At 39.3% G+C, this 25,225-nt stretch overlaps 1 long non-coding RNA gene across 2 annotated transcripts in view; it reads left to right on the top strand.

Moving 5' to 3' along the window:
• Positions 1-4,702: 4,702 nt before the first annotated feature.
• Positions 4,703-25,225, top strand: part of LOC311253827 — a 34,650-nt gene continuing 14,127 nt past the window's right edge. Inside the window, exons 1-4 of one of the 2 annotated variants that reach the window (XR_014621943.1) lie at positions 4,703-4,791; positions 6,260-6,363; positions 8,243-8,405; positions 22,920-23,756. This is a non-coding gene — a long non-coding RNA (uncharacterized lncRNA). Of the gene's footprint in view, positions 4,792-6,259; positions 6,364-8,242; positions 8,406-22,919; positions 23,757-25,225 lie in introns of those variants that run through there. The other variant, XR_014621942.1, reaches the window with a different exon arrangement.

Consider the following 25,225-nt stretch of genomic DNA (forward strand, 5'->3'; position numbering starts at 1 on the left):
GGGCAGGGTGCCTGAGGAGAAGAGGACATCATGGAGACAAAGAAGTCAAAGTGGAGAGAGGGCATCCAAGGAGAAAAGGAACAGTTGGAGAAGAAGCGGGATGTCCGAGGAGAAGAGGATGACATGGAGACAAAGAAGTCAAAATGGGTTTTAACAACAGTTAAACAGTCAATGGGTTAAACAGTCAATGGGTTTTAACAAATAAGGTGCGAGTGACTTTGGAATCTTACTATAAGCATGTACTTTTACAAGTTACAATATATCTGACGAGAAAAAAAGGCAATTACACTGATTTACCGTGTGCTCCCGGATTAGAAGTCCATCTTCCTTACCAAGGTAGAGGCAAAGAGCCTTGAGAACTGCTGCCTTTTTGAGATTAACATCACTTGTAGCCTGTGTGAAGAGATTCCACCGATTAAAACATTCAGAAACACATAAATAACTGCAAAGAAATTTTCCAATATCCAACCTGTGGTAACCTACAAACATTGACTTCCAATCAGCTTTGTCAAGTTTGATCTATATAGCTCAAAAATATGTCAAACATACTGTAAAAGGTCATCCTTTTTTAATTACAAAATAGCTGAAGCGTGGCCTAGTTTTTATTTTTTTTAAAGTGAGGTATGAATATGTTTTAACTCCTGTTTATTAAGGGATATACAGTACAACCAACATCTACAGCCCGATCTTTTTATCACCACCTAAGAAAACAGGATTGAACTGGCACCTGTCTGATCACATGGCTGCATCTCTCGCCCATATGGTATTATTGCCTTAAAAAGACAATATTTCTTTAGAAATTATTTTTGCACCTTGCAAATAATCCAGGCTGTTACTGATGATGCAAACTGGGGCTTCATATGGACAATACAATTACACAGTGATTGCAATTAACATTGTATATTTAATATGCTGTTCTGTTTTAAGGGTGACTTTAACATCTGTCTATTTTCTGGCCAGAAACATCTCCCTTCTTCTGGAAAACAGATGTCAACTGGGGTAAAAGATTGTCCAACTGTACCATGAAGTTTGTCTCAAGTGGAAGTGTTGTAATCTGCTGGAATTAGGCATTTATCTGTTAGAAGTTAGAAGAGTAGCTTGCCATAGAGTTCTTCTGCCCCCAAGTGGCCAAAATAAAGAACTGCTTCCTCTACAGGAGATTTTTCTCTCTCCAAATGTTGGTTGTTTTACCGTATCAGACTTTAAATTTTAACAGGTGCACACTGAAATTGCACAATAAGAAGAGAGGAAAAGGCAAGCATGTATTTACCTCATCAGTATGAAAGAATGCAGACCATCTGGCTTTAAACTCTCTGGCTGCTGGGTTTTGCTTCACCACCTCACTGTTTCTTTGTCTGACATCATTCAAAAGTTCAACTCTCACATTTTCAAGACTTTCATCTGTGAGGGTGTGATGGACAATTTAATTTTAATTTTAATTTTAATTTTAATTTTAATGAAACGCTACAGATTGGATGGTGCAGGAATCATGTTTGTGATTGCACTTACATCTCCAACCCAACGCCACAATGCAATACCACCCAAAATGAAAGCCAACCAACGCTGCTTCTTATAGGCCAGTCAGCAATCACAGACATTACCCTCGTTAATACCAAATTGAGTTAAAATGTTGAAAGTGCAAAAATTACCAGCATGGCAATTAATAGAAGCAAATAAATATAAGAATACTGTGCAAGTGGGCCTAAGTTTTCACACATTTTGTAGGATAATTTTAAAGTATAGCTTACTATTCATTTAACAGATATTTTCTTTTATGTGAAATAATATTTACAATTACACAGTCTTCAAAAGATTAGATTCTATGATTAAGTTTATCGATTTGAGGGTCCATCCTTTGCCCATTATCACCAAAAGTATATTTTTTATCTAGCTTTTAGGATCAACCAATCACAGCTTTTGTAATGATGACTCATACCTAGCAACGGGGTCAACCACACCTCCTCACTAAGATAGGAGTTTCTGTCCATTCCTTGCTCAGCATTGTCTGAGAATAATCTGGAATCACTCCTAAGCTAAGACTCCTTGCTAGGAATTTTTAGGTTAAGTTAGGAGCTCTCTGAGAGGATTCTCAGAATCTTTAGGAATATGGGCCCAGGTAAATATTTGTACTTAGATCTGTATCAAGACAACACAATGTCAACTTCACGGTTGACCTTTCCTCCAATACAGTAATGATGACATTAGTGTTCTGTTATTTTGTCACTTTTTGAATTAAATTCTTGAGAATTTGGACAAAACTGGTTTAAACTTTGAAAAAAAACCCAAGAAGAAATCTATACTCATGTTTATAGAACAATTTCTCAACAATTAAGTACAGTAATGTAAGTAAAGTTTTATGTCATTTGTTCATAAAATATGTGTTTTTCCTGTCATAACTTAGTTTTTGTCAACACCGTTAGACACAATAGAAAATTAATCATTCCTATTTGTTTGGTCTGCTATAGATTTAACCCTTGTGTCTTCACCTTGACTACACACATGTTAAATGTTGAATATTCCTTTTTATTAAATTTTTATGCTGTGTCACATGTGCTCTTTGAAAACTCTTACGTCACAAAAGTCTTATCATTTGCATTTAATACAAAGAATAAAAGTTCTGGACATAAAAGAACACATTATTTCATTTAAAGAAACAACTACATTAATAATTTGGCTGTTTTAGAGAAACAGTTTGAAAGTATTCAAAAATACATACAAAATACTAAAGATTTTCTCCACTCAAATACATTTAACTTTGCTCATCCACTTAATTAAACAATTTGGTACAACAAATAACTTATCATGTAAATTTTACTTTCTTTCACCACTGTCAGACAGAGAAAATGATGGTGTTGACAAAAATAACAAACCTATAGGAACTTTTTTGACCTTTTTATTTTAGCAGATGTGAAGAGTTGTAGGGGGGTCGTCAGGAATATAGCTGACTATGTATTTGTCTGATTTTACTGCTAAATTATAAATGGCTTTTTGCTGTGACGCTAGTTTGGATGCCTCTTTCCTTTTATTTTATTCCAGGCTGTTAAGGACAAACGCCTAAAGACATATTCGCCATAACGAACCCCTGCTTATGGTAAATATACCATATTTCAATATATTTCCATTGCACAGTCAGTGGTGTAGATGTCAGCGTTAGATGTTAACTACTATCTGATATTATTTTGCTTCTGGATTCTTTCTCTTCAGAAAAATTGGTCAGAGATTATCAAGGCCACGTTGCGGGTGCCAACCCCACAAAGAAAATGCTGGAGAACGCTAAACAGTGTTCAATGCACATCATTCAGTTTTTGCGGTTCATGGCCAACTCAAAAATCCCAAATGTGGATTTACTCTTTCTGAAGAATTATGGAAGAGTTCGAGAGTAAGACTACACATTTTTTAAAGATTTATCTCTTGGAATTGATGTGTAATTAAAATAAAAGACATGAACTTGAAAAAAATGTTCACCAAGGTTTGTGGCTGAACTCAAAGGGCGTGGATTCAAACCGAAAACACAGAAAATGTACCTCACTGATGTGAGGTGAGGTGTGATTGGATAAAAGTCTACAGTAACTGAAGGAACTTACAGCACCATGAGTGAGGAGGGCTTTGCTGTCCTTCAAGACAGTATTGAGGGCAAAATAGCTCCCCTGGAAGTCAAAAGATGTCATGATCATGATAATGATATATAGGAAATATTAAGGATATAGATGAAAAAAGACTTGACTTTATTGATCCCTTTGAGATGACTCCCTCAGGAAAATTGAATTTCCAGCTGCTTACAAAGTAAGGGAGCAGCACACAAGGCAGTTTGCAAACAACAACAACAACTACTCGCAAACGGGTGTATAAATATATATATACATATAAAAATAAGAAAAAAAATGAACAATAAACTCTTAGCTAAAAATAAACAATAAATTCTTGGTTAAAAATAGAAAGTAGAGATAAGAAGAAAATGAAAATAAATATAGAGGACTGTATATGGCATTGTGTTATTGTACAGTGGATAAATACAAGATACAGTTCAGTCACCAAACACGCTTAATTTTGTGGATTGTTACTCTTCATCTTGTGCCCTGATCAGGTTAATTAATAAGAAAGACAGATGATAAAGCTAAGATTCAACTATAATTCTCCTTGAGCATTAACATTCCAGGTCTGTCCTAATGTATACTTGTTAATTGATAGTATCAAGGATCAGTAATACTGTATGTACCTTGCATGTACTTTGTGAATGTGGTAAAATGAATCCTTTATATTTTGTTTTTTGATCTTTTGTTTGTTTCAACTCACGCTTATGCACATAAATATGTATATATACTGTATATGGATTTGTATTATTCACCCCTTTGGATGTTTTCCTCTTATATATAAAAAAATATACAAAAAAAGAAACATTTTCAGAAATGGGGGAAAGCTGAAAATTCGGTATACAACAACTGTTGCCTGGGTTCTTCATCAGTCAAAGCTTTATTGTAGAGTGGCAAAGATAAAACCACTGTTGAAGAAAGCTCATTAAATCTCAACTAGTGTTCACCCAAAGGCATGCGGGTCAACTGGAAGAAGTTTCTTTGAATAAAAAAATATTATTCATTTAATTTGCTGAGTAGCACGTTACCTTTCCTTCGTTAAATCGCCATTACATTGTGACTTCCGCCGGTATGCTTTTAATGTGAAATCTGACCGGAAGTTGGCTGTCATACAACCGCCAGCGTAACAACTCCGAGCCACAGCAACAGCTCCGTGCCACCGCTGAAGTCGATGAAACAGGGTAAACAAGCGGCGTGTTCAGTAAGTATTCAGTATTTTCTTGAGATATACAGTAGCGTAATGCCATGACAGTTTGATGCGTTGTGTAGTCATTTATTTATTTACTAAAACTGTCGGCTTTCTTGTTTAAGGGTCGCTAGCCGAACACAGGTGTATCACTAATTAGCACTTGCTAGAGTTAACAGTCAGCTAATTAAGACAGTTATCAGAGTTTTCGGGTACCATGGTGGACTGACTCGTTAAAATTAAGGTCATTTGCATGTTCGGGTGTCAGTTATTTTATTTATTTTTCTTTTTTATCTGTGCCAGGGTAGGAGTATAGCGGCTATATTCACCGAGTCCATCACACCTGGTGTGGGGGGATGGGTGATTGGTTTCGCAGCACTTGACTCGATCACAATTTAACCTGAAGTCATGCTTATGTGGGCGACGATAATCCAACCATATTGAAGCAGGCAGAGTTTTTAGAGCCATGCTTTTCAGACAAGGCGCTGTTAATTTCGAACGATTTTAATGTTGGTTGGTTATAGTTATTAAGCAGTGTAGCAAGCCAGGCTTTGCTTGGAATATTAATTAAAATCCATCATTCCAGTGGAAATCAAATTCAGAGAATATATATCTTTTTATCATAGAAGAAAATAATAAACGAGCAATATGTTAAATGAAGGATTTAGGGAACCTACTGTTGGAGCCATATTGCTCATATATGAAATGTTTCTGTTTGAATACTGGTATTTATGTGTTTTATTTTTATGTTTAGAATTATTATATTATTGTAGGCTACATATTTTCATGAAACAGTGTTATGCCTTGGTTAGTTGGAATGATTGCTCCCCCTATGATTTGCTTATGGTATCATCTGTGGCTTGATGATTAATTGTCAGGTGTGTTTAAACGGGAAAGCAGGAAGTGTTTTCGCTTGGACATGGACGGGGTGATCATACAGTTTTTTAACTGAAAACCACCGAATACCATCAGTTTACTATCAGTTTCGTTTCGTTTCATTTGTAGATTATCCATTGGTTGATCGTTTGGAATTGTGCTTCCTGATTTATGGAGTTTGTTTGGGATCGCAATAAATTGCTTTGGATAAATTAAGATAGACTACTGGGCGATTGTTGGAAGGTGCGTCTGAAAAGGTTTACCCTGATCTAGACTCGACTGTACTGATTGATTTCATTACACAATAAAGTCAATGTTTCACAACTAAGTTTAGGCTGGATTTAACAAAAATTGAGTTGGCATAGCACAATAAAAAGAACAGAAGACCAAGTACTCTGTTGTTTGAGTCTCGTCATCTGTTTAAATGCTTCAAAAGTGGCAGGTGGAGAGAGATGGTAAAAATGGAATGTTTGCACTTCCTGTTTTTCAGTTTGCTAAGGGGAAGAGTCCATATGTTACTCAGGTAACATTTTGTTTAAAACCGTGTAATCTAATGTAACTAGAACTGATGCCTAAGCTATCTCATTTTTTATTAATTTCTTTGCAGTTTGAAATGCCACCAAGGATCAGTCTTCTTAAAGATGCCTGTCACCATGTTGTTTTAAAGACTGACAAAACATGGAGATTGGAGGTGAAGCACATCAGTGAAAGGTAAGATGGTGTTAGATTACATTAGATTGTACTTTATTTATCCCTTGGGAAGGTTCCCTCAGGGAAATTGAGGTTCCAGCAGCATCACAAACACCGACAGTACAGTAAAAAAGTAAAAAGAAAAGAAAAGCACACAGAGTTCAAATAGACAAAGGTAGAAGTAAAAGCATAAAAAGAGCACAGTTGTGTGTAGGACAGGTACAGTGCAAGTATAAAAATATAAATACAAAAATATAATGTAAGAAAAATGGTACATTGCACAGTAGATATTGCACAGTTATTGTTGTTATTGCACAGAGATATTGTACAGTTACTGTAGTTACTGCACATTTACAGCACTACAGATCTAGGTGTTCAGGTCATGTTGAATGCACCTTCCCCACCCCCACTCTCCTGCTACTCCTCCCCCTCCCACCAAGTGCAGAGTTATAGAGTTTGATGGCTCGTGGGACAAAGGAGTCTTTGAGTCTGTTTGTTTTGCACTTAGGGAGGAGCAGCCTGTTGCTGAGAATAAATGTTATTGTTGTTAGTGTTAAATGTGTTATTGTTTATCTGGCTGTCTATCTAGATGTATAGATGGACAAGTGGTGATAAGTTTCTTATCAGTACATATACTCCTTATCAGTTCTTTTGCTTACTATTTTCTTTTTCCAAGAATAGATTCAGAAACAGATGATGATAATTTTTTATTAATTTTTATGTTACATTATGTTGTTTCTAGAGCAGCAACAGTAAAGCTAACAGCAGGAAAAACCACTATATAAACTAATATATCACTAGAAATTAGTCAAAATGTCGGTAAAATAAATACATATTCTTGAAATCGTAATATTGAGTAAAGTTTAGAAAGGATACAGAATACAGACGTCATACAGTAACAGCCATTCATCCTGTCCTCCTCCCTCTGCTGAGGTGATGCACTGCCTGCATGTATCACCTCAGCAGCAGCTGCGTGGCTGAACCGTATACCAGCAGGGTCACCTTAATAGCTGGCAGTTGGCAGCACATCTCAATCATGCAGCCATGAAGTGAACTTAAATGTTGAAAAGGGAAAAAGCAGGAAGTGGAAGATAAAAATGATAAAAATTGATTTAAAATCCTTTATTCAAAACATGGCAAGGTACAGGAATGTGTTCTTGTGATGGATATAATAATGGATGCAATTTAATGTTTGGGTATTTCTTATAAGTGTAGGATGTACTGTACAGGAAGAACATGTGGGGGAGGCGTGTCGTCTTAAACGTGACTTGTATTGGGATGTCCTGATGTCAGCCTCCTGTATTCACCAGAGGTGGGAATTGTGGAGTCATCAAGTCATCTCCATGCCATGTATTTGTTCTGCTCAGTCACTGAACCAGGTGCATTCACTAATTAGCTCACCTTCCTGGCTGAAGAGCTGTGCTGATTGGACTCAGCTGGTTTAGTGCATGAAAAGAACAAATACAGGGCATGGAGATGATGTGATGACTCCACAATTCTCACTCAGTCAGGATTAGGTGGCCCCCCTTACCAAGGTTATAAACATTTTTGCCCTCTGTTCACCATTTTGTACCCTGATGAATGCCTTTTAGGTTGAAACAGGGCAGTGTTTTATCGTTCCATAAGTAGCCATGTTTTGAACAGAGGCATTTAAATCCAACTCAAGTATTTTTGTCCTGCTCCATTGCTTTTTTTTCTCATGTTGACCCTATTCTTTAAGAGCTCCAGCATTTTATTTAGTTTGACAGTATAAAGACAGGGCGTGAGCACACCACTACCACTTTTTCATAAATTCTCGTTCTTTATCTACAGTGTGTGTTTTTATACATTTAGCTACAGATCAAAAAACAATTGTAGTGGACATAATTTGTTTTTTTTGTCCTTAATTTTTTTCTTACAGGACGTGGTTTATTCACCCGAGTTTCATTCTGCAAAGGATACTTTGTAGTTGAATGCAGTGGAGATTTGATTGATGATGACGAAGCCCAGAGGGGAAGAAGCTCTTACCACCCCTCATGCTCTACATTTTTGTTTGCATTCAAGTGGAGAGGGAAAACATGGTGGTAAGAGTTTCAGTTACTATACTGCTTTATAGTTATATACATTGTTAAATTTTTTCTTCAACAATATCTTTATTAGATTTTTTAACAACCCTAGAGCTGAATGAAAGGGCAATGTACAACAATATGACAAATAGGTACCAGATCAGCCCATCCCCACAGGTCCGACCATACATTCCTACAGAGTGTGTACCAAGTCAGATTAGTAAGAATAAATACAAGCCTTCAGTATATCATAAAAGAAAGAAAGAAAGAAAGAAACAAACAAACAAACATATATAGCCTAAAACACAACTGTTGCAGAGAGGGATTAAATGGCAGGGAGAGGTAGAAAAAAAAATTAAGACAAATAAAAATAAAGCTAGAAACAGCACCAAATGATGAATAAGCATGTTTAACAATCACATGACATTGTTTAAATATAAGAGGATTACTGTATTGTGGACTCCGTGTCCACATATGGTAGAAAACCACCCCAGATCTTTTGGAACTCTCCAGGTTTACCCTTCAAATTATACATAGTCTTTTCACCTGGTATGCATGATGCTAATACATCTTTCCAATGCATAGCTATACATTTGTTGGCTGTAATAAGGGCAATTCTAATAAATTTGAGTTGGTTTTTATTGACTTTCAACATAGATGTGTCACCCAGGAGAATTACTCTTAGCTCTGCGGGGATGGTTAGTCCTGTAATATCATTAAGCACTTTGACTATAGACATTTTATGTAGTCTGTCAGGGGTATAGTATGTTCTATGAATAAGATTGTATTGTGTAATTTTATGTCTAGAGTTAAAAGAAAAACACTGACTACTAGTACACAATGATCCCCTTCTTCAAAATTACACTCCAGGTCTTCTTCCTGTTTACATTTCACTCTTAGCTCTTCCCAACCTCTAATCTGAGAAATTCCTGAGTAAGAGTAGTATATTTACGCTGCCTGTGATGCATACCGGGACTTCTGTGAGATCGAAAGCTGTTGTTTACTGTGTCTCTCTCTTTCTCTATCCATCTTGGCTGTTTTTCTTCGATTTCTGAGTATTTCATAGTCAAACTGGTTTTGTACTGCAGCTAACGTTAGACTTTATAACTTGTACGTACTTTGTCGAACCGCTTTTCTGTTACTGGGTAGTCTGTTACTGCCCGGTTAGCTTCCTAGGCTTAGCCTAGCTCACTGCTTTTTGCCTTTCACCGCAGTCGACACAGCCTCGACAAACAAGTGTTACGATGGCTTGTGCTGACTGTTCTGCAGTTGCAGATAGGGTGTCTCTATTAGAGAGACGTGTCCGTGAGCTAGAACAGCTTCTCTCAGTTAGAAACACGGGCACTGCAGATAGTGTTAGCCCCAGGCCTGATAGCAGGCCTGCTAGCCTTAGCACTAGCTTAGTCTCGTCGGCAGCTGCTGTGGAATTTGTCCCTGCTCGGTCGCGGCGTGGAAGGCGCGGGAGCAAGCCACTGGTTGTGTGGTCTGAGAGCAGATGGCCTTCATCCTACTGGAGTCGGCGCTGCTGCTTTGTCTAGCAATATAGACAGGTGTTTGATGCAGGTTTGACATCAGGGATGTAGCATTTGGCAGGTCACAGGTGACTAGAGAGCCTGCTAGCGATACAGTCAATGCTGGTGTGGAGTCTAGTTAACATGGTATTGTAGTGCAGAGTACCAGACTGATACCCTAGTTTGCAACATTGAGACTGTCACCTTCCCCCGCCACTCTCTCATTGAATCATGCTCTAAATATGCGCGGGGCTTCTAACCGACGTGTACCCGGTTACACGTCTGAGATTTATGATCTCTTTCTATCGCAGTTGCCTCCATTCAACCGCCTCCTAATCCCATTAAATCAAAGCCATTCCAGTAGTTATCAGACAAAAACGTTTATTCAACGTTATTCTGTTATTCTTAACCCTGTTAAAAGAGCTTTTTCCTCACTCGAATCGAGGGTCGAAGGACAGAGGGTGTCGTCTCTGTACAGATTGTAAAGCCCTCTGAGGCAAACTGTGATTTGTGAATTTGGCCTATACAAATAAAATTTGATTTGATTTGATTCTTGTAGACCTATTTCAAATAGGTACTAAATTAAAGCCAACATAACAGATAAATCACAGAGCTTCATTTAACATTTTAAGGCTTAGGCCTACTTATGACAGAAAGTAAAATGAGTTGAAAATAAAATCTATCATTTTGACAGAAAAGAAAACGTGAGTGAAAGCTGAAAAAGGTTTAACCTTCTTCTTTAATCATTGTTTTAACTATTTCTCACAGTTGTACAATTTGTTTTTAAACTTATAGTTCAAACTGCATCCCTCTCTCGCAACGGAAGCTGCCTCTGAATTTTAATACGTCTCATAGTAAAAGTAATCTGGAATTGGCGATAGAAAGAAACTAAAAAAGAAGCCAAAGTATGCTGAAGTGAGAGGAAAAAACTTCACCTTTATATCCACAAAGCTAAAAAAGTAGAGGGGGAATCTCACAATTATTCACAGAAACTTTTTTCCTCCTCTTTAGACGCGAGGATATGTGATCAGGTCGTAAAAAGCCGACACAGAACACCAACCAACAATATAATGTATACAACAACACGTAACAATAAAGGCTAAAATAAAAAGCCATTACAATTTTTTTTCGATTGCTAAGGAGCATTGGTCGAAACTGAAGCGACATGTTCAAAACTCTTAACACAGTCTGCATTTCCATCTTGCAGCTCAGCTCAACAGTTAATCTCATGCCCAAAAGTGTGTCTCACAACACACACAATCACTCTTAACAAACGGAACGGCAAAATACTAACAACAAAGAACATTACATCAAATACATCTTATATTTCAAGTTTGAATGATTTTTGTCAGGTAAATCAGTATTTTATATAGGATCTTTTGCACTTTAATGGTTCTAAATTATAGTATATGCTGTAATATATTGCAACAACACTGAATCAGGAATGCAGAGATTTATTCAAGAACATTTGTGCTTTTGCATAAGTACTTCAGGACCATACAAAAAATAAAGATTACGTAAACAGAATAATGCAGAATCTCAGAATTCCAGGGGTAGAATACAAATTACAGTAAGAGATAAAACTAAACTCCTTCCTCTCCTGGCTGCTCTTCTCTCTCTACCAACTTTGCCCGCTGCTCTTTGATCCATACTTGCACAGGAAAAAGAATCAGAAGCCACTCCTTTTGTATATGCTGTTATGGCTACTCTTGCATTCAAAAAAGGTCAGAGTAGTTTCTGAGGAGGAGGTCCACGACTCACTAAATAATAAGCACTCGCGGAGATGTTTCCAGTTTCAACAAAAAGTTTTGAATTTATTTACATAAACAGAAATATTCTCCGGGTTGACTTCAGACAATGAGCAAATAAAAAACGTAATTTAGTGGTTGATAAACTGTTTCACTCCTCACTCCTTCAACACAAAAAACAGACAAAAGCACAAACCAGCTGTCCTCTCTCCCTAATCACAGGAGGAGGATGGCCTGACTAGGAGGAGGGACCTGAGCAGCAAAACGATCATAAATAATAGTTCATGTACAATATATATCCTGAATAGTCATCCTTATCATTAGCATTATTTTATACCATTACCATATACCATTTTCCAAATAATTAATACAAAGAATCAATAGGCTCCAACATCCCGGCCCCTAATTGTTGGCTTTAGCAAAACAATTACATAAATAAGATTCAAAAGGAGCCAAAATAGAACAATTACACAAGGGAAATTAATTATGCTCTTTAAGTCCATTCAGTTACTTGATGATGACTATCTGTCTTCTCAAAGTTCATAATCGTGTCAGAATATCTGAAACGGTCCATAGTGAAGGCTGGAAAATCACGGCCTCTCTCCATTTATCCTGCTGCCTCCATTAGAAGACAGAGCTTATCTATTGGTCGTTGAATCGCACTGCTTTTGGTTTTAACCAAAACACTTCTCACACAGCCCTTGGCATCTGGAAATGTCTTTACAACACGGCCCATAATCCATGAGTTCCTTGGTGCTGTGTTATCAACAATGATGACCAGATCTCCAGGACTCAAGTTCCTTTTTATGCTCTTCCACTTACTTCTTTCTTGCATGAGAGGAAGATACTCTTTTGTCCACCATCTCCAGAAGAGATCTGTAAGGTACTGTGCTTGTCTCCACCTCTTCCTTGAATAATGATCTCCTGGTGGCATAGTTGTTTCGCTTTCAGTTGGAGCAAATGGTTTGGGGTTGGTGGTTCCAAATCATTGGGTTCACTTGACACTGTAGTTATCGGTCGGTCATTCAGGATGGCTTCTACCTCACACAGTGCTGTTGATAGAGTTTCATCGTCCAGCGTTTGTTGTATTAGAACAGATGTGAGGATCTTTTTGACTAGTCTGATCAGTCTTTCCCAGACTCCGCCGTGGTGGGCTCACAAAGGAGGGTTAAGTCCATTTTACTCCCTCTGTTAAAAGGGTGTTTTGAATCTTCTGATGATTCAGCTCTTTCAAAGCTTCTTGTAGTTCCCTTTGAGCCCCGACAAAGTTTGTCCCACAGTCCGTCCTGATACTTATAACTGCTCCTCTCCTGCAGATGAATCTGCGTATAGCATTTATGCATGAGTCTGTGGTTAGGAAGTTTGCCATCTCCAGGTGGATAGCTGACTCACCAGGCAGTGTGTCTGACTCCTTCTTAGCTGACTTAGCAATTTAAGTAGTTTTTTCACCTTCAATATCCAGGCTACAGACCTCTGAAGTCGGTTCCATGATGAGTGATACTTGATTAATGTGCATATCGGATGTTGGTTTTCAATCCTCACAGTTAACTGTGATCTCCTTTTCCACACTGTTAACTGTGACCTCCTTTTTCACCTCAGGGTCGTAGTTCTCAGGCTTTATACATCTTGCTGCTTGAAACCCACGTAACTGAATTAATTCCCCGATCCATCTCTGCCAGGGCATTGCAAATTCCTGTGGAATAACTTGATCCCATCCATACCTGGATTTGCAGAGCTCTTGCAGTAGTTGTTTGGCTTTCAGGATGAAAGGAGAGAGAAAACCTAATGGGTCATAAACTGAACTTACTGTGGAGAGTATACCTCTTCTGGTTGCAGGCCGGCTGTTGACAGTTACTTTAAAGCTGAAGGTGTCACTGTGGGTGTTCCAGTGGATTCCAAGTGCAGGCTCGACTGTGATTTGTTCTTTCAGCTTTTCTTTACCCAGGTCCAGTTCCTTGACTGCCTTTGCTCTGTGATGCTCAGGAATGCTTGCTAACACCTCACAGTTATTGCTGACCCATTTTGTCAATGTGAAACCTCACTGATCGCAGGCTTTAGTGAGATCTTTGACAAGCTTTATGGCTCGGTCTGCTGTTGCCACAGATCGGAGGCAATCGCCCACATAAGTTAGTTTTGATGGTTTTCATAACTTCATCAGAGTAATGCTTCTGGTTGTCATCAGCAGTTTGACGCAGGGCAAAATTAGCAATGCTCGGGGATGATACAGCGCCAAAGAGGTGAACTTTCATCCTGTAAACATCAAGCGGTTTGCTGATATCACCCTCTGGCCACCACAAAAACCTCAGAAAGTCTCTGTCCTTTTCATCAACATGTACTTGATAAAACATTGCCTCAATGTCTGCCATAACTGCAGTTTGTTCTTGGCGAAACCTTAATAGCACTCCGATGAGGGCGTTTGTTAAGTCTGGACCTTGGAGGAGCTCCTTATTCAGAGACGTTCCTTGAAATGAGGATGTACAGTCAAACACCACCCTCAGTTTGAGTTTTCGCTTGTGGTAGATGCCATCATGTGGGATATACCAGACCCGTCCATCCCCTCTGCGAAGCTGCTGAGGTGGAACCTTCTCTCCATAACCCTTTTTGAGAATGTCCTCCATGAAGGAGGTGTATTCCTCGGCATACGTCTTATCCTTCTTAAATTTTTTCATAAGGTGCAGTGTGCGTTCCTTTACCGTATCATAGTTATCAGGCATGACCTTGTCTTTATCCCTGAAAGGCAGTGGTAAATGACAGTGGCCATCTTTAAGGAATGCTGAGCTGGAATCAATCTCCATAAAACGTTTATCCTCAACTGACATCTCAATTTTCTCCTCATACATGTTCTCAGAGAAATCCTGGTTATATTGTCTGATGAGTAGATCCTTCAACTCGACAACAGAGATTCTGTTACTTGACACTGCAATGGGCCCAGCACGTTCTGCAGGACTATTAACACTGAGTGGTCCAGTTACCACCCATCCCAGTAAGGTTTGGACTGCATATGGTCCATTATCATGACTGTTTATTATTTTCCATGGCTCCATTGCTCGAGGAACATCAGTCCCAATGAGGAGTTCAATGTCTGCCTCAATTTCCTTTAACTGAGATAAGGCCACCTCTCCAAATCAGCTTCTGTGATTATGTTTTCCTTTGAGACAGGGATTTTGTTCTGCGTGTAAACTTTCGGCAGGTCCAGATATGTGCAGCCCTCCAAGTCTCCCACCTCCAGTCCTCTGACCTCATAGGTCCCTGCAGGGTTTTCCTGTCCCATTGTTCGCAAAAGTATCTCTGTTTTGCGTCCTTTCGCATTCAACAGGTTCATTAGATTTTCTGTGCAAAATGTTGCTGTGCTGCCTGGATCGAGGAAGGCATAGGTCTGAATATACCTGCTCCCTTTTGCCACCTTAACTCTGACTGGAACAATCGCAAGTGCACAGTCTCTCCCGGCCCCAGTTGCATCACCTGCTGAAACAAGAGCACTGCTTATGGGGTTATCTTCTGTCTCAGCAGTGGCTTTTGGTTGATTTTCCTGTTTTGGGCCTTTTGCACTTTGAATATGAAGTACAGTAGGATGTTTCATTTGACAAACTTGACACATTAATCTTCTTTTACAATTTTTGCTTAGATGACCTTTTAGTAGGCAACCAAAGCAGTATCCATGGCTTCTTAAGAATTTAACCTTGTTGTCATGTGACTGTGTTTTGAATTGTGGGCGGTCGATCAGAGTGTGTTTTACAGCGCATCCTGCTTTCTCTGTATTCACTGCTACTGAAGTAGCGAAGCTGCTGTTTTTGCCTCTTATTAATTTTGGTTCACTTTTGCTTCTTGGGATAGACTTTTTTGTTGTCATTTGGTCTTGAATGTCCCCGAACAACGGATCCAAAAGCATCTTAGCATGTTTTTCCACAAAATCCACAAGGTGCTGAAATCTGATTCTCCTGCCAGTTCTCTGTTGTGTCTCATAGGCTGTGGTTCGCCACCTTTCCCGGAGTTTGTAGGGTAGTTTGGATGCTATTCGCCTTAGGTTTGATGGGATCTCGAGTTCCTCTAAATACTGTAAATCTTGCATTACATTACAACATGCTCTCAAATACATTGCATATGCATGCAGCGTTTTCCCATCCTCAGCTTTAATCGCTGTCCAGTTCAAGGCTTTTTCCAGGTAAGCTCCAGAAACTTTCATTTCATTCCCAAAGTGCTCTTTTAAGAGGTGTCTTGCTTCACTATAGCCCCTGCTCCCATCCATGTGCAAACAGCTGCGAACCAAGTCTCTTGGTAAACCAGAGGTAAACTGCTCAAGGTAGTAGAGTCTGTCCTGATTATTTTTAGTCTCGTCTTCAATCAAGTGTTCAAATGCATGGATAAAAGACTGATATGCCAATGGGTTACCATCAAACACAGAAATCTCTTTTGCAGGTAACAGAGACAGGTTTTGCTGTGAGACAATGAGTTCTGCTATGTCATTTTGTCTTTGAATAACCACATCCAAGTTATCATGAGCAGCATTAGTTATGGTGTGATTATGATTTGCAGTTTCATTTTTTATGTTTTTCAGTTAAATTCTTGTTTTGAGGTTTATTTTCTGGTGTGTTGGTACCCCTTGTAGGTGGAGGTCTGTGGAGACTTAAGATGGTTTGGTGAAGTGGAGTTTTGGGTATTGCACCTAACTGTGCAAATTCCACATTGCTCTCCATTGTTTCTGGTTCATAGTGAGAGTCATAATACTCCTTCATGCCATCACCCAGAGCTTCCTGATCCACCTCATCACTTTGAAGGATTTTTATTTTAGCAGTTGAGGCTGCGAGGTCTGCTTCCAGCTCCATTTGCTCCATCTTTGTTTTCAGTTTTGTTTCCTCCAGTTGCAAAGTGTGTTTTTCTTTCAATGCAGCAGCTCGAGCCATCACAGCAGCTAGTTCCGCTTTGGCCTTTTTTAACTCTGAGGAGACTGAGGAAGATCTGGAGGTTGATGATCCAGTGGAAGACTTTGATTTGTGTGACACATTTGATATGCTGTCCAGTGGTCCAACTTTTGATTGTGCAATTTCTCTTTTCCATGTTTCAACATCTTTCATGAAATAATTCAGGTTAGTTATTCTGGGTTCATACCAGTCATAATAATCATTTTCCTTTTCCTCCTCTGATAAGAGCTCTTGCACAGATTTGTGAGCATTCTAAATTCATCCACAGCTCCTTTAAATACTTCAAATGTGTCATTGACTTTATCAACATTTCCAACGTCAGTCATCAAAGCCTTTATTTCATTTGTCCTCCTCGTGCATGCTCCCAATCTGCCTCTGCGCAAAGCAATGCGCGATTTCAACATGTCCTCAGACTCAGTTGCGGTCTCAGGTGTGTAAGACATCATCACAAATAACCACACAAATTCCTTTAATTTCCGTTAGGTTCATTCTTAAACATCATTCCAACATCCCCGTTTTATTGCAATTCACATCCACAGTCCACAACTTTGCCTTCCATAGTGTTCAATTGTTTCTTTGTAGCGCAACGGCGCATTCGTTCATAAAGTCGATCAGCTGATTTTACTCACGGCCCACCGGCTGCTTTCTTCATCTGTCGGCGAGTGATCCGCTTGATCCGCCGACTCTCCACTTTCCTTCGAGTCTTCAGTGGAGTTTATCAACTTGTTATGGCTACTCTTGCATTCAAAAAAGATAAAAAACTTCAGAGTAGTTTCTGAGGAGGAGGGCCACGACTCACTAAATAATAAGCACTCGCGGAGATGTTTCCAGTTTCAACAAAAAGTTTTTAATTTATTTACATAAACAGAAATATTCTCCGGGTTGACTTCAGACAATGAGCAAATAAAAAACGTAATTTAGTGGTTGATAAACTGTTTCACTCCTCACTCCTTCAACACAAAAAACAGACAAAAGCACAAACCAGCTGTCCTCTCTCCCTAATCACAGGAGGAGGATGGCCTGACTAGGAGGAGGGACCTGAGCAGCAAAATGATCATAAATAATAGTTCACGTACAATATATATCCTGAATAGTCATCCTTATCATTAGCATTATTTTATACCATTACCATATACCATTTTCCAAATAATTAATACAAAGAATCAATAGGCTCCAACATATGCTTTCTAATGAGGCCAAACGCAGATCACCTGAATCAGTTTTCAGCTGAAAACTACCATCAGCTGTTTGGAATTGCATCTTCGTTTTATTTATTTTTATTGTCAATATTTTGATATTTATCTATTTCAATAGATTTCAATGTGGCTGCAGCAGAAATTCCCGGTGTTTTTTCCCCCTATCATTCTGTTTTGAGTATGTTTTTAACTGTTTTGAACAAAGTGTGTTAGCATTTGAAAAATGTGCTGTTAAAGCATAGTGTTTTGCAGGTGTGAACTAGTGAATGAGAAAAGACTTCATCCATTTTGGTGACTGTGGTCACTGAATGCACTTCGTTTGAAAGTAATAAGCGAGACACAGTTAACACAGTCTGCAAAACAGAAATGCATGTGGGCTTAAGAGTTTTGAACATGTCGCTTCAGTTTCGACCAATGCGTCTTAGCAATCGAAAAAAACTAACAGTTTTTGTTTTCAGCAGGACGACATTTGCGCATGGAGGAGATGAGCGCCGCACTCTTCCCAAGTCCTCCGCAGCCTATTCTACACAGCAGCTGTCTTGCCTTTAAGTGGTCTTGCTGGTCTGAAAAACACAAATGGCTGTGGCTGTGGGTTTTTTTATATATCAACGTAACATTGTGCCCTATGCATCTATTATGTATGCGGATAACTGCACTCGTGGGAACATTTAATTGTATAGTTAGTTAATGTTATTATCTGAAGCTTTTAGGCAACATTATCACCCCTAAAAATACTATAGACCTATATATTGGTGAGAAATAAACGAGGGGGAAAAATGACGTGTAAACTTTTCTAAACGGTTTTGATTTATTATCCGCGTACCCGTTTACACGTGTAGATGTTGACACCCCTATAAACCACAATAATTTAATCTTGATCTCCACCTCTGACAGTGGGGAAATGTCTTAGCAAGCACCTTACAGTCTTGCATAATAAAATACCAAAGCTAATCACAATGGCATCCCGGCATCCCGTCATCCCTACCTGCATAGGCAGCCAAATCTAACTACTAAAAGGTACCTTGTTCCAATTCCTAAATTATCTACCATGAGCTCCACTGAAAGGCCTATCACTGTAAACTGCAGCTCAAATGAGCTCAAAACCCCTCAAATCTGGCTTTATTAATATTAGATCACTGTCAACCAAAGCCTTACTGATTAATGATTTGATTACTGATCATAAGCTGGACATGATTGGCTTATGTGAAACGTGGCTGAAATCTAATACTTTTCTGCCATTAAATGAAGCCTCCCCTCCTGATTATAACTATGCCCATGTTGCTCGGGCCTCTAAACAGGGAGGAGGCGTTGCTCTAATCTAAATCTATCTATTTTCAGTTTAAGCTCCAACCAGGAAATTAAATTTACTTCTTTTGAGGCCCTGGTGTTAAAACCATCTCCATCAAGTAGTAACGGCCTTGTCCAGGGAACAGGCTTTCCCCTGGTGGTAATCTACAGACCTCCAGGGCCTTATTCCCAGTCCCTAGAACAATTCGGTGAATTTATTGCAGATCTTGTAACTAGTTCAGATAAGATCCTAATTATTGGGGATTTCAATATCCACTTAAATAAGCCTTCTGACTCTCCTAGTCAGTACTTCTCAAATGGTGGGGGGCGCAGTGAGGTGTCGGGGGGCGTGAGAGGCAGGTCAGGACTTTCATTTCATTTTCATTTTTCACTGTCATTATTAGTAGCCCCATTCACACTGCTGTTTGCATGCGGGGATCCTGCGCCAATTCTCCCCATCTGCCTCTGTGTGAAAGTTTCAGATGCGGCGAGGGGTGAAATTTCCCTCCGCCTCTGATGCTGCTACGGAGGTATCAGAGGCACAGTATTGGCGAACCGAACCAGTGTGAGCAGATAGGCCGACGGTGGGGAGCGGGGGGTTGTCGATCTGATGGTGTTCACTGTGTGATAACTAAACAGGTCCGACACTCAATAAAATATAGAGAAATGTCCCACAAAGCAATGTTACAGGACCAAACAACAGTAACGTGGTAACTGGTTGTGTCTTTGGCAAATTATGAGGAAAAAAATACAGCAATTATATGTGGAAAAGTGTCTGTCAGCCTGTCGGTCCAACCGACTCTTCGTCACATTTCTGCCCGAAAAACAGCGTCTGTCCCCGGCAAAAAACTTTAACTCGGCAAGTGTTTGTCGCGGTAAAAAAAATCACTGCTAAGTCAGCCCTACTGACCGAGACTTCAGTGATCTTTCCTCCATAAAACAGCCTCCCTCCCTGCGAGTGACAGTCAGACAGCCTCCCGTTTACTGATGGGTGATTATGTAATTATGTAATTAAGAGAAAAATGTAACTGTCATTTTCCAGGATGTTTGGTGGGTCAGGATCCCAATCACAACACATTAACTGCATCCATATGATGATAATTGTGTACATGTTTAGATTTGTCAGTGCGTAGTAAAATAACGTTTAAAAAAAAAAGCAATATTGTTGCAAATTTAGCACAAAAAAAATGTAAAAGTCCTTTTTGAAAAGGAATAAGCTGATGAAGCTGACAAGTGACCAATGTTTACAGTTTAAAGTTTTGAATGTTACTGTGTTTAGTCTATAAAAATGCACATCCCAGTGAATCATTTGCGCTTTTTTCTCTGTTTTGAGAATCACACAGTCTTGTTTAAATGTTACAAATTGAGTTAATAAACTAAACTTGGAAATTGTTTTAAGTTGTTGCAGATGTTAACTCAGGTTCTCAATAATATTTCAATTCAGGGGGGGCGTGAAAACATTTCTGTCCTCTAGGGGAGGGATGACAGAAAATAGTTGAGAACCACTGCTCTAAGTAAAGCTTTTTTGGGTCTGCTCGATATTTCTAGCTTTACTCAGCTCGTTCATGAACCTACTCATTCCAGTGGTAACACTCTGGATTTGATCCTTTCCCATGGATTAGATGTGTCAGCCCTGAATGTTGCTTCCGTCTCCTCTGCTGTGTCGGACCACTCTCTTATTACATTTGAAGTGTCATTAGCCTGTCCCTGTATCAATGACACAAATGTTTCCACCTCTCGTCATATCAGCCCGGCAATCATAGCGACACTCGGTGATAAATTGGCATGGGTCCTGGCCCCTTTTGCGATTGCGACAAAGCCTGTGGAAAAATTCACCAATTAAGTTAACCCGGTAATCGTTTCTCTCCTCGATTCTGTGGCACCGGTCTCTACCAAGACAAGACGACCAAAGAAATCTTCTCCCTGGTTTACTGATGAAACCCGAGATCTCAAACAGGCCTGCAGGAAAATGGAACGTGCATGGCGAAAATCTAAATTAGTAGTTTTTCATCTTGCATGGCGTCTAATTACAAGCGTGCTCTTAATGCCACTAGAACAGCATATTTATCTGGCCTAATAAACAATAATAAACACAATCCTAGATTTCTCTTTGACACTGTGGCTAAACTTACTCAGAAACCACAGTCTGTGAGCTGTACATCCTTTATTGCAAATGATTTCTTAGATTTCTTTTGCAATAAAATTGATGATATTAGAGCCAAAATTAATTCATCATCTCTGGCTTCCTCGTCAAAGTTTATTATAAAACAGCCTTCTGCCGATTCTCAGTTAGCCCCGGTTCTAAACAATTTTGAAAATATCTCCCCTGAGATATTGTCTAAAATTGTCTCATCCTCAAAGCCAACTACCTGCATCCTGGACCCCCTTCTGGCAAAACTGTTTAAGGATCTATGGCCAGCACTGGGACCTACAATGTTAAATATTGTTAACTTATCGCTAATGACAGGTGTTGTCCCTGCTAGTTTTAAGTCTGCTGTGGTTAAGCCTCTACTTAAGAAACCCCAGCGTGACCCAGGATCTCTAAATAATTATAGGCCAGTATCCAACCTTCCCTTCTTCTCCAAAATCTTAGAAAGAGTTGTGTCCCAGCAACTTTCAGGCTACCTAACTAATAACAATCTCCTGGAACCTTTTCAATCAGCTTTCAGAGCCTGTCACTCCACCAAAACTGCCCTTACTAAAGTGGTAAAGGACATCTTACTTACTTACTTTAGATTTAGACCTCAGTGCTTCTGTTACTAGATCTCAGTGCTGCATTTGACACCACAGATCACGGCATATTGTTAGACCGAGAACACAATGTGTTTCTTATAAAAGTACTACATCGATATTTACTGATGTGAAGTATGGCGTTCCATACTCGGAGTTTGGGAATACAGAGTTAGGGAATACATTTCCACTGCTATGTGGACGACACTCAGCTGTATGTGCCAATCAAAGCTGATGATAAATCTCAAATCGCCAAATTGGAGACCTGCCTGTGTGCCGTGAAGAGCTGGATGTCAGAAAATGTCCTGCTCCTAAATTCGGATAAAACTGAGATGCTGGTCATTGCTCCCCCTCGACAGAGACACCTCTTTGAGAAATAACACAATTGTCGAGAGTTACTGTCACGTGATCAAAGTTCAACTGTTAAGAATTTAGGTGTTACTTTTGACTCTAGCCTCTCTTTCCATCGGCACATAAAAGAAATTACCAAGATCGCTTTTTACCACCTGCGCAATATGGCCAAAATTAGGTCCTTCCTGTCCACGGCCTTTGTCTCGTCTAGGCTGGATTACTGCAATGCCTTATTTTCGGGTCTTCCACATGGGAGCACTAAAAGTCTTCAGATGGTTCAAAATGCTGCAGCTAGAGTTTTAACACGTAGAAGAAAATTTGATTATATTACACCAATCTTAGCCTCACTGCACTGGCTCCCAATACATATAAGATCAGACTTTAAGGTGCTGCTGATGACATACAAAACTGTCTTATTATACTGTATTCTCCAACTCGTGCATTATGCTCTCAAAATTCAGGGCTCCTGATGGTTCCCAGGGTTAAGAAGAAGTCAGCTGGCTGCAGGGCTTTCTCCTATCGGGCCCCCTTCCTCTGGAATAACCTCCCAGCTGATATTAGACAATCTGGCTCTATTGACGCCTTTAAATCTAAACTCAAAACTCACTTTTTTGACTTGGCCTTTAATTAGTCCTTGACATCGACTGCTAGCTTCTTCGGTGGGTCAACTCAGTCTCAGTGAGTAAGCTATAGTATTAGACGCCACATTGTCCTGCCGACTAGTAATAATCTGCTTATTCTGATTAACATTGCATTTCTATAACCTTGTTTTTCTTTCTGTTCCCACAAGGTGCAAGCTGTGTCACTTTCTCCCCCTCTTTCTCCTCCTACTCTCTTTTCATTCAGGCTCCCTTCTGATGAACTCAGGCCCCAGAGACCATCTACCTCTCCTGGCTCCTACAGCCCCACATACTGTCAGATCTGGATTGTCACACCCGGGCTCCGTTGGATCGTTCCTCTCCTTCTTTCGCTATCTCCTTATAACTGTATTCCTGTAAATTTTGAGGCCATCTCATTCTGATCTCTCTCTCTACTACTAATTATCCTGTGTGGCCTGCCCTCTTCCAGGTCACCACGATGGACAGGAGGTCGTGTGGCTCGGGCACCCCCTGACGATGCCTTGTCCTGCTCAGTCGTCTCCTGGATCCACATACTTTACATATATAATTTTTATCAGATTTTCTGTCAATGCAACCTGTAAACTGTGATTTCTGTTCTTTCTGTACATGCGACATCTATTGCATGACTGTCCGTCCTGGAAGAGGGATCCCTCCTCTGTGGCTCTCCCTGAGGTTTCTTCCGTCGTCTTTTTTCTCTCTTTTTTTTTCCATGAAGATGGCAAGTTTTTCCTCACTCGAATCGAGGGTCTAAGGACAGAGGATGTCGTTCACTTTACAGACTGTAAAGCCCATTGAGGCAATGTGATAACTTGGAACAAAACTTAATAGAATATGAACAGGTTATAGATCCGGAACATAATCTTTTTAAAAACAAACACCAGTTGCTGTTATTATACAGAAAACATTTTAACAATATTACTGCTGAACATGGGATAAATATTATTCATTTTAACAGTAGAATTTATATGCAAACTTCCAAAGTATAAAAGAATATCTAATGCAGTTCAAAAAGCCTTTTAACATTAAAGCCATCTTAGAAACATGGCTTAACGAAGAGAGAGGTACAGATTTTGTTTTGCAGGGATAGGAACTTAATTGCATTAATAGAGGGAGCAAAACTGGAGGAGATGTGGCTCTATTTGTTGACCTCACAAGGTTGTGGACAATATGTCAGTAATCATGGATGATTTAATGGAGTGTGTTACTATTGAAATATGTATTGGAAAAAAAGAAAAATGTCACTGTCAGTTGTGTGTATAGGAAACCTGGTTCAAACATTGAAATCTTTATAATATGGAAAGGGTATTCGCTAAAGAAAAGCAAAAAAGTCAATTATGTCTGTGGGGATTTTAACATGGCCTTGTTGAATCCCAACAACCATAAAATGACGGATGCATTTGTGGAAGCAATGTATAGTATGAGTTTATTTCCAACGATTACAAAACCAACCAGAATAACATCTCACTGTGCCACTCTGAGTGACAATATTTTTACAAACAATATGGAGAGTAGTACTGTAAGTGCATTATTATTTAATGACATTAGTGATCACCTGCCTGTCTTTGCGATTCATGAATGTAACTACAATAGGAACTGGGGGTGTAATGAAGTTAAATACAGGAGAGTAAGATCTGAGGAAACTATAGCTGCATTTAGGAATGATTTAATTAATTATGATTGGAAAGAAGTTTGTGAAGACACTGATAATATTAATTATTTTTAGACATATTCAAAAATGAGTATGACAAAAACTGTCATATGTATATATATATGCAAACAATGTAGTAACAAGAATAAGTATTCTGAAAACCCCTGGATGACTAAGGGACTGCAAAATGCCTGTAAGAAAAAGAATACTCTGTATAGGCACTTCATAAAATATAGAACAAAAGAGGCGGAGATTAAATATAAGAAATACCAAAATGCATTAACTAATATTATGAGAGTATGTAAGAAGGGTTATTATAATAAAATATTAGAGAATAATAAAAACAATGTAAAAAGTATATGGAATATATTAAAGGTATAGTTGGTAATCCTGTTCAGAAACACTTTTTGTTATACTGGGTGAAATGGCCTTTCCATCCTGAGAGTAGTCCATACATAATGTGTTCAGGAAAATGAACGAAATAAATCATACCTCTGTGGCAGCTGCAGGCCTGTAAAATCTCTGACCAATCCCTCCCTCTCAGTCAGAGTTGAAAGAACCGTTGCCGGATATATTCAACACAGTCCATATGAGCTGTGTCCAAATTCAGGGGCAGCATCCTTCAAAGTGCGGATTTGAAGGCCAATTACATCACAACGCTGCGCGAAGGATATCCAAATTCGAAGGCTCCTCCAAATGCAGCCCACAAATGCAGCCTGCTTCTCCCGCTTTTTGGAGGACGGACCGCTACTATCCTTCGCGGCCTCCCATATCCCAAGATCCTTTGTGCGCCGCTGCTCAGTCACGAAAAAGAAGAGGGAAAACTGA

Source organism: Pagrus pagrus (assembly GCF_965226575.1).
Source record: "Pagrus pagrus genome assembly, contig: HAP1_SCAFFOLD_51, whole genome shotgun sequence".
Taxonomy (NCBI): Eukaryota; Metazoa; Chordata; class Actinopteri; order Spariformes; family Sparidae; genus Pagrus; species Pagrus pagrus.